Source organism: Taudactylus pleione, unplaced genomic scaffold, assembly GCF_031769625.1.
Source record: "Taudactylus pleione unplaced genomic scaffold, aTauple2 ptg000471l, whole genome shotgun sequence".
NCBI classification, from domain to species: domain Eukaryota; kingdom Metazoa; phylum Chordata; class Amphibia; order Anura; family Myobatrachidae; genus Taudactylus; species Taudactylus pleione.
This window is the reverse complement of record NW_028284873.1, coordinates 4,071,224-4,086,540: the sequence shown is the minus strand read 5'-3', so window position 1 is coordinate 4,086,540 and position 15,317 is coordinate 4,071,224.

Below are 15,317 nucleotides of genomic sequence, written 5' to 3'. Positions count from 1 at the left end.
TGGGTGTAAAATAATTTCCTATGTGGGCAGGGTAGACGTTTATCATCTATTACAAATCTAGAGTGCCATGGAAACCAAGTACATTTTCTAGCATGACTCCTTGTTAATCTTGCTTTCCATCTCAATAGTGCTTCAGACCTTTACATTCCAGAGAGATGTCAGTAGTGCACCCGCTATAATAGTACATCTAGCTGGGTAACTGTTTAAATAAAACAAAATCTAGCAGGGCACTGTGTTGGAGAATGCAATAGTAGGGCCCTATGAAATACAGTAGTATGTGATCCACAGTGTTACAATGCAGAAATATAAATCATATATGTATGTAAGCTGTTTCTGTATACTATATGTCTATGTAAAGATATATATACTGTATATACATGTACTGAGTGGCCAAATTATTTTAACCAGAAGGTTAGTACTTTGTCGGGCCACCTTTTGCCCTTAGGACTTGATTTCCTCTAGGCATGGATTGCACTAACTGGCAGTATGTTTCGTGGGGATTATTAGTCCAAATACATCTCCATAACATTGCCTCCACCAGCCTGAGGAGTCATCACAACGCAAGAAGGATACTTGCTTTCATGCTGCTGTCTCCATATCCTCACCCTACAATCTGCATGGTGTCATTGTAAGCGTCAGACCACATGACTCTCTTCCAATCATTTACTGTCCAATTCCCCTGTTCCTGAGTAAACTGTAGGCGTTTCATGTAGTACAAATATAAGACCACAGTGAGCGTTGGTGAGGACGCACTAATCCTGGTGTGGCTATAGTCCTTTGGTAGAGCCCTGCTGGAAGGAGAAGGACGCTCCTGCATGCAGATGATCTTTCTGGTTGCAGCTGATAATGGAGCCAGTGTGACAACACTACTCACAGAGCAACAATGAGTTCTGCATCAGGACAGGTGAATATGAATTTTATCACCATTAAAAAATATTGTCTGTAAACAGTATTTTTTACCTGTAATAACAAATAGCATTTCAGCTGAGACTTTATGAACAGTACAATTAGATCAAATTAAACACGACACGTTATGCATTAATATGGGCATCTTATTAAATATTAAAGTTTTCAAATGTTGGAAAAACTGGTATACGATCTATGATGATGCGTTTTGGAAATCTGAACACACTGGTTAAAAATAGAAAGGTTGATGATAAACCTTTTCATTGCCAGTGCTGTGGAGAAAATGTTAAAAGGGTTTATACCTTTTGAAGCACAACGTGAAGATAAAGACTTGTGTAAAAGTGGAGACCCTGGAGCTGATTCAGGCCCGGTCGCTAAGATGCGCTCGCTCTGAGAGATTTTCGTCCGTCTGCGCATGCGTATAATTCGCAGTGCGTGTGCGCAAGCCAGTGTTTGCGATCTGTTTGGCTGCTCGTAAGCCACTATCAGGTCGCAAGTCTGAGTGACAGTAACGTTTGTGGGTGGTAACAGGGTAAGGTGCTTGTAAACGGGGGAGTGGTGTTGCGGACGCCCGCATGTCCCGATTAATCCTACATTTCCCGGAGATGGCGTGTGTTGCGAGTAGCAAGGGGGCGTCTTTATACACTTGCGTGCGCACTTTGCCGTAGCTCGCTAAAACATAGAGGGCATCCTTACGTGACGCAGTGCAAGCACTTCATTTAAATATCTGTCCCCTTTTTGCCAGCAAGCGGCTGCGACTTGCGATCAGGTCTGAATGAGCTCCCATGTTTGCATACTTAATTATTAGAAAAAGATAAATATTCAGATGTTGTTAAAGAATTAGCTTTCCTGTGCCGTAGGTATAAATCAGTATATTCAAAGATGAGGCAACATTTAATGAAGCTTGAATTGCCGAATTAAATAACACTGCAGCCCGCAGCGTAAATTATTCCCCAACACCTATGGGCTATGGGTCTAATGGTTGCACATAATTTTGTAGGCGAAGCAGTGTTTGGTAAATTGTTCATGCTCATCCTATTCCAATGGTTGGCATCCTGTAGCATTCCAGCTTCTGTGGAACTACACATCCCAGCATGCCCTGCCACAGTTATAGCATAACTTAACAGCAAAACTGACAGGGTATGCTGGGATAATGTAGTTCCACAGGTTGCGTACACCTGTCTTACCCCACAACCAAGCCACACTACAAAAAAATATACAGTTCCAATTTAGAGCCTTTTGTCTCTCTCAATATTTTTAGGGACATTGCGATAAATTTAGTGTTGCCCAAGAAAATCACATGTAGTTGGTAATAGGTAATAGGTTTGAAGCCATGTATAGAAAGGTAACCAGAGAAGTTTCACGAAGCATGATACGTAGGGTTGGGGTTAGGTACTACAAGGAGCGGTAGGGATTAGGGATAGCTGGAGGAATACACTCCAGAACGTCGCTCCTGAGATATCTACTCATGTGGCTGCCTGGACCCAGAAGACGACGCTGCAGCCCGGACCAGGTAAGACACCGCTAGTCCACCAGGAACGGTTTGTGAACAGTCTATCATGTCGACATGTCATCCGTGTAGACATGATTAATGTCGACAAGACCACTGTCGACCAAACATACCAGACCCACCAAACACATACATCAGTACCTCTACATACACTGAGTTGTTTACAATATGGTGGTACTCTGTTTCAGATAGCATTATTGAAACTGATGTAATGACACAGAATGGGTGGCTCGTAGATCTGGCAAACTGCATGCTGTGGAGAGGGCCAAGTAACTCAAGTGTCTGTGTGATAAAGCAACATCATATAGGACATACATGCAATTTATGACATGGATAATATGATCTCATTCCTACAGTGAAACAGACCTACACAAAGGGCCATATTTAATTAGCGGCGAAAAGCAGTTTTTTGCCAAAGTTTCGCCGGTGACGTCATTTCTCCAGCAGAAACTTATCCCCGTATTCAAGTTGGGGTACAAACTTAAAAACTAGCGAAATAGACTTTGGGGAGGGTCTGCAAGTATAGGGGAGGTGTATTTTTGATTGCAGGTGCTTGCTGATGGTGCATTTTTAACGCTTTTTTTAAGACTTCACTTTTGCAATTTTTAACCATGCTTGCACCCATTTTCATGTACCCCAAATTTGCTGGGACTACTTATTTTCACCAAAAAAACATGTTAAATGCTATTCTTCACCACTTGTGCAAAGATGCGAATTAGCAGCACATGAGAGAATTTAAGTACCCCAAATAGCTTCAGCAGGGCTAATCGGGAGCATCTACCATGATCCCCAATGTTAGTGCATCTTTTGGCATCTGTCAGGCTGATTTCCCCAAAACTGACAGCACTTTTCGCCTGTTTGCGTTTCACCTGGTACCATTTTCGCGTCTTTGGAATTGAATACGGCGAAAACCAGGGATGCGTGCAATGCTGCTTTTTCGCAAGGTAAACCGGCGTTGTCGGCGAAAAGCCCGGCATGCAAATACAGGACTTTTCACGTCTAATTGAATACGGTCCATAGTGGGAAATTCAATTAACTGCATTAAGTTAAGATTTTACTGATTGTCAATTTAACACCCATGCACGCCCCTGCAACCCTTGCTATTCAAATAGAAAATGTTTAATGTGGCACCTGTGAGGTAATTCTATAGTGCACAACTTTAGGAAACTAAATGAAAAAGTGGGGAAATCACCCTGAATTCCAGAAATTTCAAAATACATTTCCTACATAATTCAATCCATTTTTGAGCTTTTTACAGAAATTCACCTAAAAAATGGCATGACTGCATTGGCATTGGGAGAGGTGTCTCCGGTGTACGCCGGGAGCTCATTGTATTGTATAGCGGCGCTGACTGCACCACTCGTTCCTCTGAGCTGGAAGTGTCGGCAGCAGTGAGCGCCAACCTTAAAGATCAGCTAACCCGGTGGTTAACCCCACTGCATGATGGACCTGGGAGCGCATTACTCTAGCCGGACCTTCTGGTAATATAATCAGCTTCCATTATTTATTGGGTCTGTGACTGTTTATATACAGTACTCTTGGGACATGTAGTTCCACAAACACATTTCTAGCCATAGGAGACTCTTTCTATTTCCATTATATGCATTTAAATCATTGAGACTAACTATACAAATGGTTCATGTTATATTGTTCTCTTACAGCGTGAACTAACATTCCTAGGGCATATATGTGACCTGGATTATTTACTATCAAGTGCAATATAATGATTTTTTAATATTTAATTTGATTACAATATTTAATATTCGTATCTTGTATTAAATCTCTATTCTACTTTGCATTGATGTGTTGTGACCATTCCTTATTCTGCCATACTGGTATTTAATGATTTTTTCATATGGATATTCTGTATTGATTAGCACAGTTTCAATTGTTTGTGTTAATTCACATTATATGCCATACTGTGAATACCCCACATTATATGTCACGTAGTGTATTCCCCCTGTTCTTTAAGAGAGCCTCCGGTGGTAAGAGGGGAAACGCGTCAGCGAATCCCGAATTATTGACCCCCTTGATGGTCATAGCATCCTGGATATCCACAGGTGTAATAGCAGTTATAGGACATTTACCGCTGCAAGTCTTTGGATGTAATTTTCCCCCTGGCATTACAGAGGTCCTGTGGCGATTATACTCACCAGCTTACCGCTGACCAGTACACAAGTAAAACTGCAGTCACTGGAGATCCTACCATTGTTAGACTATGGATGTCATCTTCCCCGCTGGTATTACAAAGATCCTATAGTGATTAAACTTACCGGCTTGCTGCTGACAACCTGAGAGGCGTACAGTAGGTGCTAATAAAGGATAGCACAGTTGTCACGAGACTGATTGCGGTCAGACAAAATACGCTGTGCAGACGGAACATCTGTAGTGAGTATACACAAAAGCGGCTCACTTGTTGTAAAGGTGCATACACACTGTCAGATATGTCAGATGAACGATTTGCAAACGATTGAATGATTTCAGCCTGTATTAAAAAGAATGGAAATTGTACAAAACTGACTGCAAACACATCAGATGTCAGATATCGTTATCTGACAAATGGGAACGTTCATCGTTCATTGTTGCACACGTCAGATTTTTCTTTCAGATATGAACGATTGAACGATTTTTTTAAATCGTTATCGTTCAGATCTGAAGAAATATCTGACCATGTGTATGCACCATAAGCTGGATTCTTAGCCAGACTGAATAAATTCAGCCAGAACGGGGTTAATATCGTGGACAATACTTCACAACATAATAGCGTCTATATACACTGCCCAATATAACCATATGGATCAATGCGGATGCAATTGAGTATGGGCATAGAGAGTAACACTCTCAATTACAAATCTTCTTAAACATTGATAAAGACATAAATGTAATTGGGATGTGATGTTTAAATCAAATATTGCTGCTACAGTTTATATTGGATATTATATGAGCCTGACAGGAAATAAAGTGTATTACATATATCTGATAACTATTGAGACTGTGTACTGTTTGTGTATATTTTATGTGATTAAATATATATTTTTATTTATTTACATTTAGTTCAGATTGATTATTTTCTGCCATTTCTCAAATAAATATATTTTTAATTAGCGCAGTAATGATACATTGTGTATTCCCCCTATTCACATTATATGTCACACTGTGTATTCCCCCTGTTCACATTATGTGTCACTGTGTATTCCCCTATTCACATTATATGTCACACGGTGTATTCCCCCTATTCACATGTCACACTGTGTATTCCCCCTGTTCACATTACATGTCACACTGTGTATTCCCCCTGTTCACATTATGTCACACTGTGTATTCCCCCTATTCACATGTCACACTGTGTATTCCTCCTGGTCACATTATATGTCACACTGTGTATTCCCCCTATTCACATTATATGTCACACTGTGTATTCCCCCTATTCACATTTCACACTGTGTATTCCCCCTGTTCACATTATATGTCACACTGTATATTCCCCCTGTTCACATTGTGTCACTGTGTATTCCCTGTTTACATTATATGTCACACTGTGTATTCCCCCTATTCACATGTCACACTGTGTATTCCCCCTATTCACATGTCACACTGTGTATTCCCCCTATTCACATGTCACACTGTGTATTCCCCCTGTTCACATTATATGTCACACTGTGTATTCCCCCTGTTCACATTTGTGTCACTGTGTATTCCCTGTTTACATTATATGTCACACTGTGTATTCCCCCTATTCACATGTCACACTGTGTATTCCCCCTATTCACATGTCACACTGTGTATTCCCCCTGTTCACATTATATGTCACACTGTGTATTCCTGTTCACATTATATGTCACACTGTGTATTCCCCCTATTCACATTATATGTCACACTGTGTATTCCCCCTATTCACATTATATGTCACACTGGGTCTCATTCAGACCTGCTCGCGAGCGCAGGACGCTCGCAAGTGGGTCGAAGTTACCCCAATGCGCATGCGCACGACGGAGGGAGCCAAGCTGTCACTCCGGGTCTCGCACCAAAGGGGGCGTGCTGTCGATGGTGACTGATAGCACGCCCCCTTTGGTGGGAGTGCCGGGGGCGTGGCTGCCAGACGGAGGCGTTCCCATGGGAACGCCTACCGTCTGGGTCCGGCCCCACTGACATCACTAGTGATGTCAGTGGGAGTGATTTTGTCTCTGATAGAGCCAAAATCACTCCAGGGCTTGCGGCCACGAGACCCTACCGCAGGGTCTCGTCGCAAGCCCGATGGTCGCGATGGTCTTGACCATCGCGACCATCATCATGGACGCTCGCATAAGCTGTGGGTGGTAACCCACAGCTATGCGAGCGTCCAAGAGGCCGCTCCACATTTAAATAGGACGGCCCTGATTCAGAGCGAGCGCTCTGGTCAGAGCGTCCGGCTCTGAATCAGGGCCACTGTGTATTCCCCCTATTCACGTCACACTGTGTATTCCCCCGTATTCACATTATATGTCACACTGTGTATTCCGCCTATTCACATGTCACACTGTGTATTCCCCCGTATTCACATTATATGTCACACTGTGTATTCCCCCTTATTCACATTATATGTCACACTGTGTATTCCCCCTTATTCACATTATATGTCACAGTGTATATTCCCCCTTATTCACATTATATGTCACAGTGTATATTCCCCCTTATTCACATTATATGTCACACTGTGTATTCCCCCTTATTCACATTATATGTCACAGTGTATATTCCCCCTTATTCACATTATATGTCACAGTGTATATTCCCCCTTATTCACATTATGTCACACTGTATATTCCGCCTTATTCACATTATATGTCACACTGTATATTCCCCCTTATTCACATTATATGTCACACTGTATATTCCCCCTTATTCACATTATGTCACACTGTATATTCCCCCTTATTCACATTATATGTAACACTGTGTATTCCCCATATTCACATTATGGGCGGTATTCAATTAGTTTTGCATCCGAGATAAAGTTCAGCCTGCCCGATTTTTTGCCTACATCACATCTTTTGGACGCGGAAATTTATCGTGCGCGTCCCTGCTATTCACCATATTCAATTCCAAAAGACGCGAAAACAGGCGGAAAGTGATGTCAGAATCTGGGAAATCAGCCTGAACCCCCAAAAAAGATGCAGAAACATTGGGGATCAATGTAGTAATGCCCGAATAGTCCTAATAAAACTGTTTGGGGTACTTAACCACTTTCCTGGCATGGACGTAATTTTCTGTTTTATCTGTACTGGATGTAAAATTTCGTCCAGATAAACATGAGGGCGGCTGCAGGAAGAAAATCTTCCCGCAGTTGCTGCTCTCAGAGGGACCTTCCGGTCCCTCTGCTTGTCGGCACCCTCTCCCCCTCTGTCTGCTGTGCTGCCGATCACTGCAGAACTGAGCAACAGCTGGGGAAAAGTAAGTTAACCTCCCCCCTCACACCCCTGACATACCTGGTTCCTGTATCCGGTCTCTAATTGAACGTTGCAATGTTGTCCAATGTTCCGATGGTGGTTCCGATGTTCAGTTATTTTAAAACCCGATTTTTTTTTTTACAAATCTTAAAAATAAAAAAAAAAAATTTTTATGAAACCATTTTGGATAAGTTAAAATGGATGTTCCTCACCTAATTCACTCGTAAAAAAAACTTGACAATTTTGGAGCGGTTTTTGGGAAAGTTAAGTGGTTAAGTTGGTTCAATAGCCTCTAATTAGCTTCTTTGAACCAGTGGTGAAAAATGGCATAAAGCAGTATTTTTGGAGAAAATAAGTAGTCCTGGCAAATTTGGAGTACCTAAAAATAGATGCAAGCATATTTTAATGTCTATAAAGTGAAGTTTTAATAAAACGCTGTGTATTCCCCCTATTCACATTATGTCACACTGTGTGTTCCCCCTATTCACATTATGTCACACTGTGTGTTCCCCCTATTCACATTATGTCACACTGTGTGTTCCGCCTATTCACATTATGTCACACTGTGTGTTCCGCCTATTCACATTATGTCACACTGTGTTCCTCCTATTCACATTATGTCACACTGTATGTTCCCCCTGTTCACATTATGTCACACTGTGTGTTCCTCCTATTCACATTATGTCACACTGTGTTCCTCCTATTCACATTATGTCACACTGTATGTTCCCCCTGTTCACATTATGTCACACTGTATGTTCCCCCTGTTCACATTGTCACACTGTGTATTCCCCCTGTTCACATTATGTCACACTGTGTATTCCTCCTATTCACAATGTCACATTGCTAACCCCCAAACCCCCCTCTCCCAACATATTTTTGTTTTTACTGACTTGCTGATCAGAGCTTCTATGAATGCTGCAGCAGCTCCTGTCCTGTCACTTTATGCAGGTGACTTCTCATTATCTCGACATGTAGATCAGCAAAGAATGAGGGAGCAGTGGGCTAACAGACAGCAGCACCACCTGTATTGTTTATAATGCTGGGTGGGGCACAGTTGTCCTGGCATTGTGACTCCACTAATGGAGGTGGTGTTGAATGCCAGGCCAGGAGGACTGCTGTAGTTTTCCCTATACCCTGGATGGTGCTCGTTTGACCAGCGCCACGGGCAGTTGCCATCCTGGCACAACTCTAGTTAGGGTCATGAGCACAGACAACAAAATGATTGTGACAAACAGAAAAGGGCAACTCCACTGGGTGCTAATAAAAAAACAAACTGGAAGTGCAGTAAATATCTAAATATGATTAAAGTTTTTCAACACTGATGAAATGTCGACATAGCTGAAAATCACATTGACTTACTGACCAACTTTACTATAACCCCGAACCCAGCTGTCGACATTTTGATAAAGTTGAGATTTCATATTTTTACATTTTCCAGGTGTCAACATTCATGATAATGTTTTAACCATTCTGGTGTCAACATGGAGTTACTAGTACACTGGGGGAATGCTTTGTAGTCACAGCTTCACATGAGGATGACCTCCAAAAGAAGATAAGAATGTAGATAAATACATACATAGTATATGTTGCAGGGTCGTAAGAAGGGTGGTGCGTACAGGCAGAGCCATCGCACAGGGAGGAACTTACAATGCGAACATGTCGCTGCAATTCCTATTGTAGTGCGCCCGCTGCAATGCATGTTACGCTAGCAGTGCACTCCACACCGCCTCCTTAATATCCGTATACTCACGGTCACCCGGCTTCTGCGCTGTGTGGGCCTGTGATGCGTGAGGAGTCATGACGTCTCCCGCATATACCTACGGGTGAAGCAGGATTGTGAGGAAAACCTGGGAGTGGAGCAAGTAATAGGAGAGAGGCTGCATGTAAAATCCCTGGAGAGGAGAGAGCACTTATAGTTGGGGACAGTGGACCTAATTCAGACCCGCTCGCTAGCAAACGGCCGCTCATTGCCGACGATGTTCACTAATGTGTGCATGCGTGTAGTTCGCAGTGCCCGTGCGCAAACTAGTATGAGCGATCGGATTTATCTCGCTCGCCCTGCAAAGACAGCCCAGTGGAATGAGTGACAGGAGAGGCCGTTTGTGGGTGGTAACGGGCAGGGCAGTAGTAACGGGGGAGTGGAGATGCGGACGCAGGTGTCAGTGTTTTCACGCCATTTCAGGGGCGTGCATAATTAACAGACAGCGTCAAAGTACACGTCACCTGGTTGAATAATACACTGAAGTGCTCGCAGTGCTTGCGGTAGGGTACAGTCAACCGCAAGCTCTGCGGTTAGATTCGATGGAACCCGATGTACCGATGGTTGTATATACTTCCTGGAGATGACGTACGCTAGTGGGCGGCTAAAGACAGACTGGTGGGCATCTATAAACACAAAGTGATCGCTCGCCAATACATAGTGGGCGTGCTAATGCCTTGTCAAGCGAGCGGCTGCCTTGACGTCACTTTGCAAAATTTAAATTAGCTGGGAGCAAGCGGCCGCAACTAGCAAGCAGGTCTGAATGAGCTCCTGTGTCTGAACAGTCCAGAATGTTTAGGGATTGTTGCTGACAAGTGAGAGGAACATCCTGGTGCAGCCAAGTGAGCATCAGCGGAGAGCAGTGAGAGCCACAGTATAGCTTGGAAAGAGTAACAATGAGGCAGCCCATTCCTGCAGTCAGTGGCACTACAAGATCCAGCTGGGCCTTGTTTGATAGCCAGCATAGGGTGCATACACCACTGAGAGGACCTGATTCAGATGTAGACGAAATGTTGATATTTACACAGAATGAGCGATTGTTAGCCATTGCTCACGTGCAGCAACTGAATTGCGATTATGCTCAGACAGAAGATTCACTTGCAAAGTGAGTGACAGGTAGTGTTTGGGGAAGGTAACTGGGATGGTTAGAAAAATGCAGGGGTGTCAGACAACTGGCATCCATAAATTAGCCACTGCGTCCTTGTTTGCAGCAGGAGAGCCCTCTGTGTGTCTGACTCTCTGTGACTGTGACTACTTAGACTTAAACAGAAGGCTGATGGCCGCCTGATCTGTATTCAATGTTTCCGATTTTGAGCGTGAGCGTCGGATGTGAGATGCTTTCAGTGGGCGACTCTAAGCTCTGGACAGCGAGTGAGTCATTAGCATATTTTCACAATTGCGGATCCGTGAGAGATGTCAGATGTGATGGCATTTGTGTGCACACCTAAATCAGGCCCAGAGTGTGTAAGAGCCCTCTTTGGAGCAGTTTATGTGATGTATTTATCTCTCATCCTATTAAGTTGTTATATGGAGATTTTGCTTTCATGAGTCTGTTTATAGATTCTATATCTCTTTATGCATATGGGATATTTTATATTGTCACCATAAAATGTCCTTTGCCAGCATTAGAGACACCCCTATCTTTCCTAATCCCTTCCCCTACAATCAGGGGCAGATCTAGACTCTTGCTGTAGGGGGGCGGTGTGTGTGTGTGTGTGTGTGTGTGTGTATATATATATATATATATATATATATATATATGTCCATGATGATAGCATACCCGTACTCCACTAGTCATCTACCTCAGCCCTCCTCCCACACACATAACCCCCAGCAACCTACTGTACTTGTCTCTGTCTGTAACCAGGTCCATGGAGAGCCGGCGCGGGTCACTAGGAAGGGGGTGTGGCCACGCCCCCTTAGGGGGGAAAACAGGCTTTTTGCAGCATAGTGCATGCGTCATGTCCCCGGTTCCCCAGGCTCCAAGTAGCATGAATGGAGGTAACCTGAGCAGGTCACTCAGGCTGTCTGCCTGTGTACAGTGGCTGTGTGTTACGGGGGGCGATCGCCCTGATCACCCCCTCCTGGATCCACCACTGCCTACAATAAATGTGCTGTGGTGGCTTCTACAGTCAAGTGGTGTTAGCATGATATTTCTCAACAGGTTGCTGTGGAAGAATGCCTCTTTCACTCCCACTAGCAACCAGAGCTTAGGTGGGAGTATAGGCGAAACTGGGGAGTGACCTGGGGGTGCACAGGACCACCCATTAGCCCAGTTCGCTTAAAAATATGGCCACTGGGGGAGCTGCTGTGCATGCCCAGCAGCAGCTCTTCCCACAAGCAGCAAAGCAAAGGAGCAGCAGGTAAGTGCTGGCAGTGACTGCAGGGAGCTGACTGCATAGGGGGCTTGGGAGGAAGGTTGGAGCTAACTGCACAGGGCTGTGGGGGATTGGAGCTGACTGCACACGGGGCTGGTGGAGGAGGTTGGAGCTGACTGCAAAGGGCTAGTGGGGGTGGTTGGAGTTAACACAGGGCTGGGGAATGATGCAGACACACACTGGGGCCAGGGGGAATGGGACTTAGAGACACACTGGGGCAGAGAGACACACACTGGGGTTGGGGGCATTGGGCTAAGACACACTGGGTCAGAGAGACGCACACTGGGGCCGGGGGAATGACGCTGATGCACACTGGGGCCAGGGAAATGGGGCTTAGAGACACACTGGGACATACACTGGGGCTGAGAGACGCACACTGGGGCCGGGGGAATGGGCTGAGAGACACTGGGGCAGAGTGATGCACACTGGGGCTGAGAGGCACACACTGAGGTCGGGGGAAAGGGGCAGAGATACGCACACTGAGGCCGGGGGGATGGGGCTGAGAGATGCACACTGGGGCCGGGGGAATGGGGCAGAGAGACGCACATGGGCTGCTGGAATAAGGCTGAGAGCCATAAGTGGGCCTGAGGATGGAGAGACGCAGGAGGTCCTGGGGATGGAGAGAGGTAGGAGGTCCTGGGGATGGAGAGAGACCAGGAGGCCTGGAGATAGAGAGACATGGTGGCCTGGAAATAGAGAGACATAGAGAGCCTGGAGAACCACAGAGGGGCCTGGGGATGGAGACATTGGGGGGTCTGGAGTAACACAGGGGAGCCTGGAGAGACACAGAAGTTTGATCAGGGAAATTCAAATTTTTCCTGCACAAAAGCTTCTGTTACTACAGTATATATTATCTGGTTATGATGATGACATGAGTTATATTTCTACGTAAACAGGCATCTTCCAGACAACGTTATCTCCTACATGAATAGTGAATACTGGCTGAAGACTCTGCCCAGTGAGGCTCAAATTCCTCAGAGGTTCCCCGTTGCAGAGAAACCACCATATAGGTAAGAAAGACTTTCAAACTGACTGGGGTCCCAAAAACCCACCTAGGGGTGACACCAAGGTGATGGGAGCCGGGTGCTGCACTGTAGCATTAAATGTGCTCCTCACAGTGTGAGGGAGCCGACACTGCACAGTGCTCACCCGTACTTCTTAGACACACACCAAACCACTGGGGTTCGGGCTGCGAGGCCATTCCCCCTTCTCAAGTGACCATGCCCCCTGTTCACAAGGCCACACCCCCTTTTTGTGGATTGCGGCGTAGCCCCGCACACAACATACCTCCCTACACCGGGTGACACCATGGGGATGGACGCCACTGGTGTTTTTTTTTTTTTTTTCAATATCTGACATGGTGCTAGAACTGGGACCACCCATTACCAGATCTCTAGTTTCGCCTATGGGTGGGACCACTGCATTGCTAATTATCAAGGACGTGCAGTCAGGGTAGGCAGAGACTCCCCTGTCATACTCTCTCCCCTATCATACTCCCTGTCATGCTCCAGAGTTTTGATATAAAAACTGTGTTTTTATACGTGTGCCTCCCCAGCCATTGACCTCACTGCACATCACTGCTAATCATCATACCTTTTGCAGGTAGAAGAGAGGGACAGTAGGAAGAGAGACACTTGGGAAGAGATGATGCATAGTGGGAAAGAAAGGGGCACATAGGCATAAAGGGAGACAGTGAAGAAGGATATATGTAATTAAAGGTAGAACAAGTAGGAGGAAACTAGGGACAGGTGTGTAGCGAGAAGGACAGTAGGTAGAAGAGAAGTCAGAGACGGGACCAGCTGTGGGGATAAATATAGAACATTGAGAGTATGAGAAACAAATGGGGAGATAGAAGGAGGCCAGATCAGCCCTCTCTGGGTAACACAATGTCCTCTATGGACTGCACATTGTCCTATAATGAAATTATTAGCTGTATATGGAGCAGGATCCACATCACATAAACCAGAAGACTATTGGTCAACCAGTATCTGGTACTATTCTCCTAAAAGGACATTGCACCTTGCAAGCTGGCCGTAGTCCTCCACCTGACACATCCTACAATACAGGAGCCATTATCAGCCGTTCACCAACCCATATCTGATTTATCATTGCAACTGCCAAGTACTTTTTAATGAATGTTTCAGTATCCCATTCCCTGTGTGCCAATTTACAGAAACAATAGTGTCCTCTGCTTAACCTGTTATAATCTGTCATTATTATTTCACATAGAGAGTTTATAGATGGGACTAACCACAATGCAATGCTTTGTGTGATTATAGAAAGCCCCCAGAGTGATGAAATTGGGGACATGTCACAAGGTCAAGCTCCTTCTCCATGAGGCCACACCCATACCCATTTTTTGTGCACGCACTTAATTTCCCTATTTAAAAAATGTGTGCTCTTTCTGGCCCAGGACACCAGAATGTATAGTTATGGCTCTGGAATGTTGAGTGCTACTATATTTTAACTCCCAGCATTTTGCCTTTTATATTATTAAATAAATATTTATTTGAAAATTCATATAGATATGTGACTAAGATGTATTTGATGGGTTTTATATAAATGTAGTATATCAGAGGATGGTCCATATGTTGGTATATTGTTTTCCCACACGGACCGGTCAATACTTACCTTTCTGGCTTGTGATAAGAACGGAGATTAACAAAATATTATTAGATCACGTGATATTGATAGCTACTTGATATGAGGCTCGTGCGTTGTGGAATACACCATAGAAATGTGCTGATGGATGAAACATCTGACGTATAAGATATAAACAGAAGTCTTCATTGGTTGACTATACCACGTGATACGAATCTGAAATGAGACTGAAGACTTCCATTCAGTTCAATATCTTGCTGGGTTAGTGGAGTCCATTGAAGGATGATCCGTATAATTTACGAATCAGTTACTAGATGGTCAATGCCACATGATGTAAATAATAACGTGACCGGAGGTTTATGGACTAAAGAATGCACTACCAAACTACGGTGAGGGATGAATCATATGATCCCTGACGTACGAGACATAAACAAAAGCTCTCATTGGTTGACTATACCACGTGACATTAATCTGGAACGTGATTGGAAATTTCCGTTCTGTTAAATACCTTGCCGGGTGAGGCAATCGGGTTAAGCCTTGACAAAGCTGCTTATGCAGTGAAACGCGCGCGTTGGCGTTTCAGCGGGTCCACTATAATATATCCTCATTTGAGATTAATATATATTACTGCCTTAAGACATATTATATTGTGGTACTATGCACCAGTTGATCTAGCGGACGGCTAGAGAATGATGTAACTAAATGAAAACAATGTATAGCATATAACCCATGTA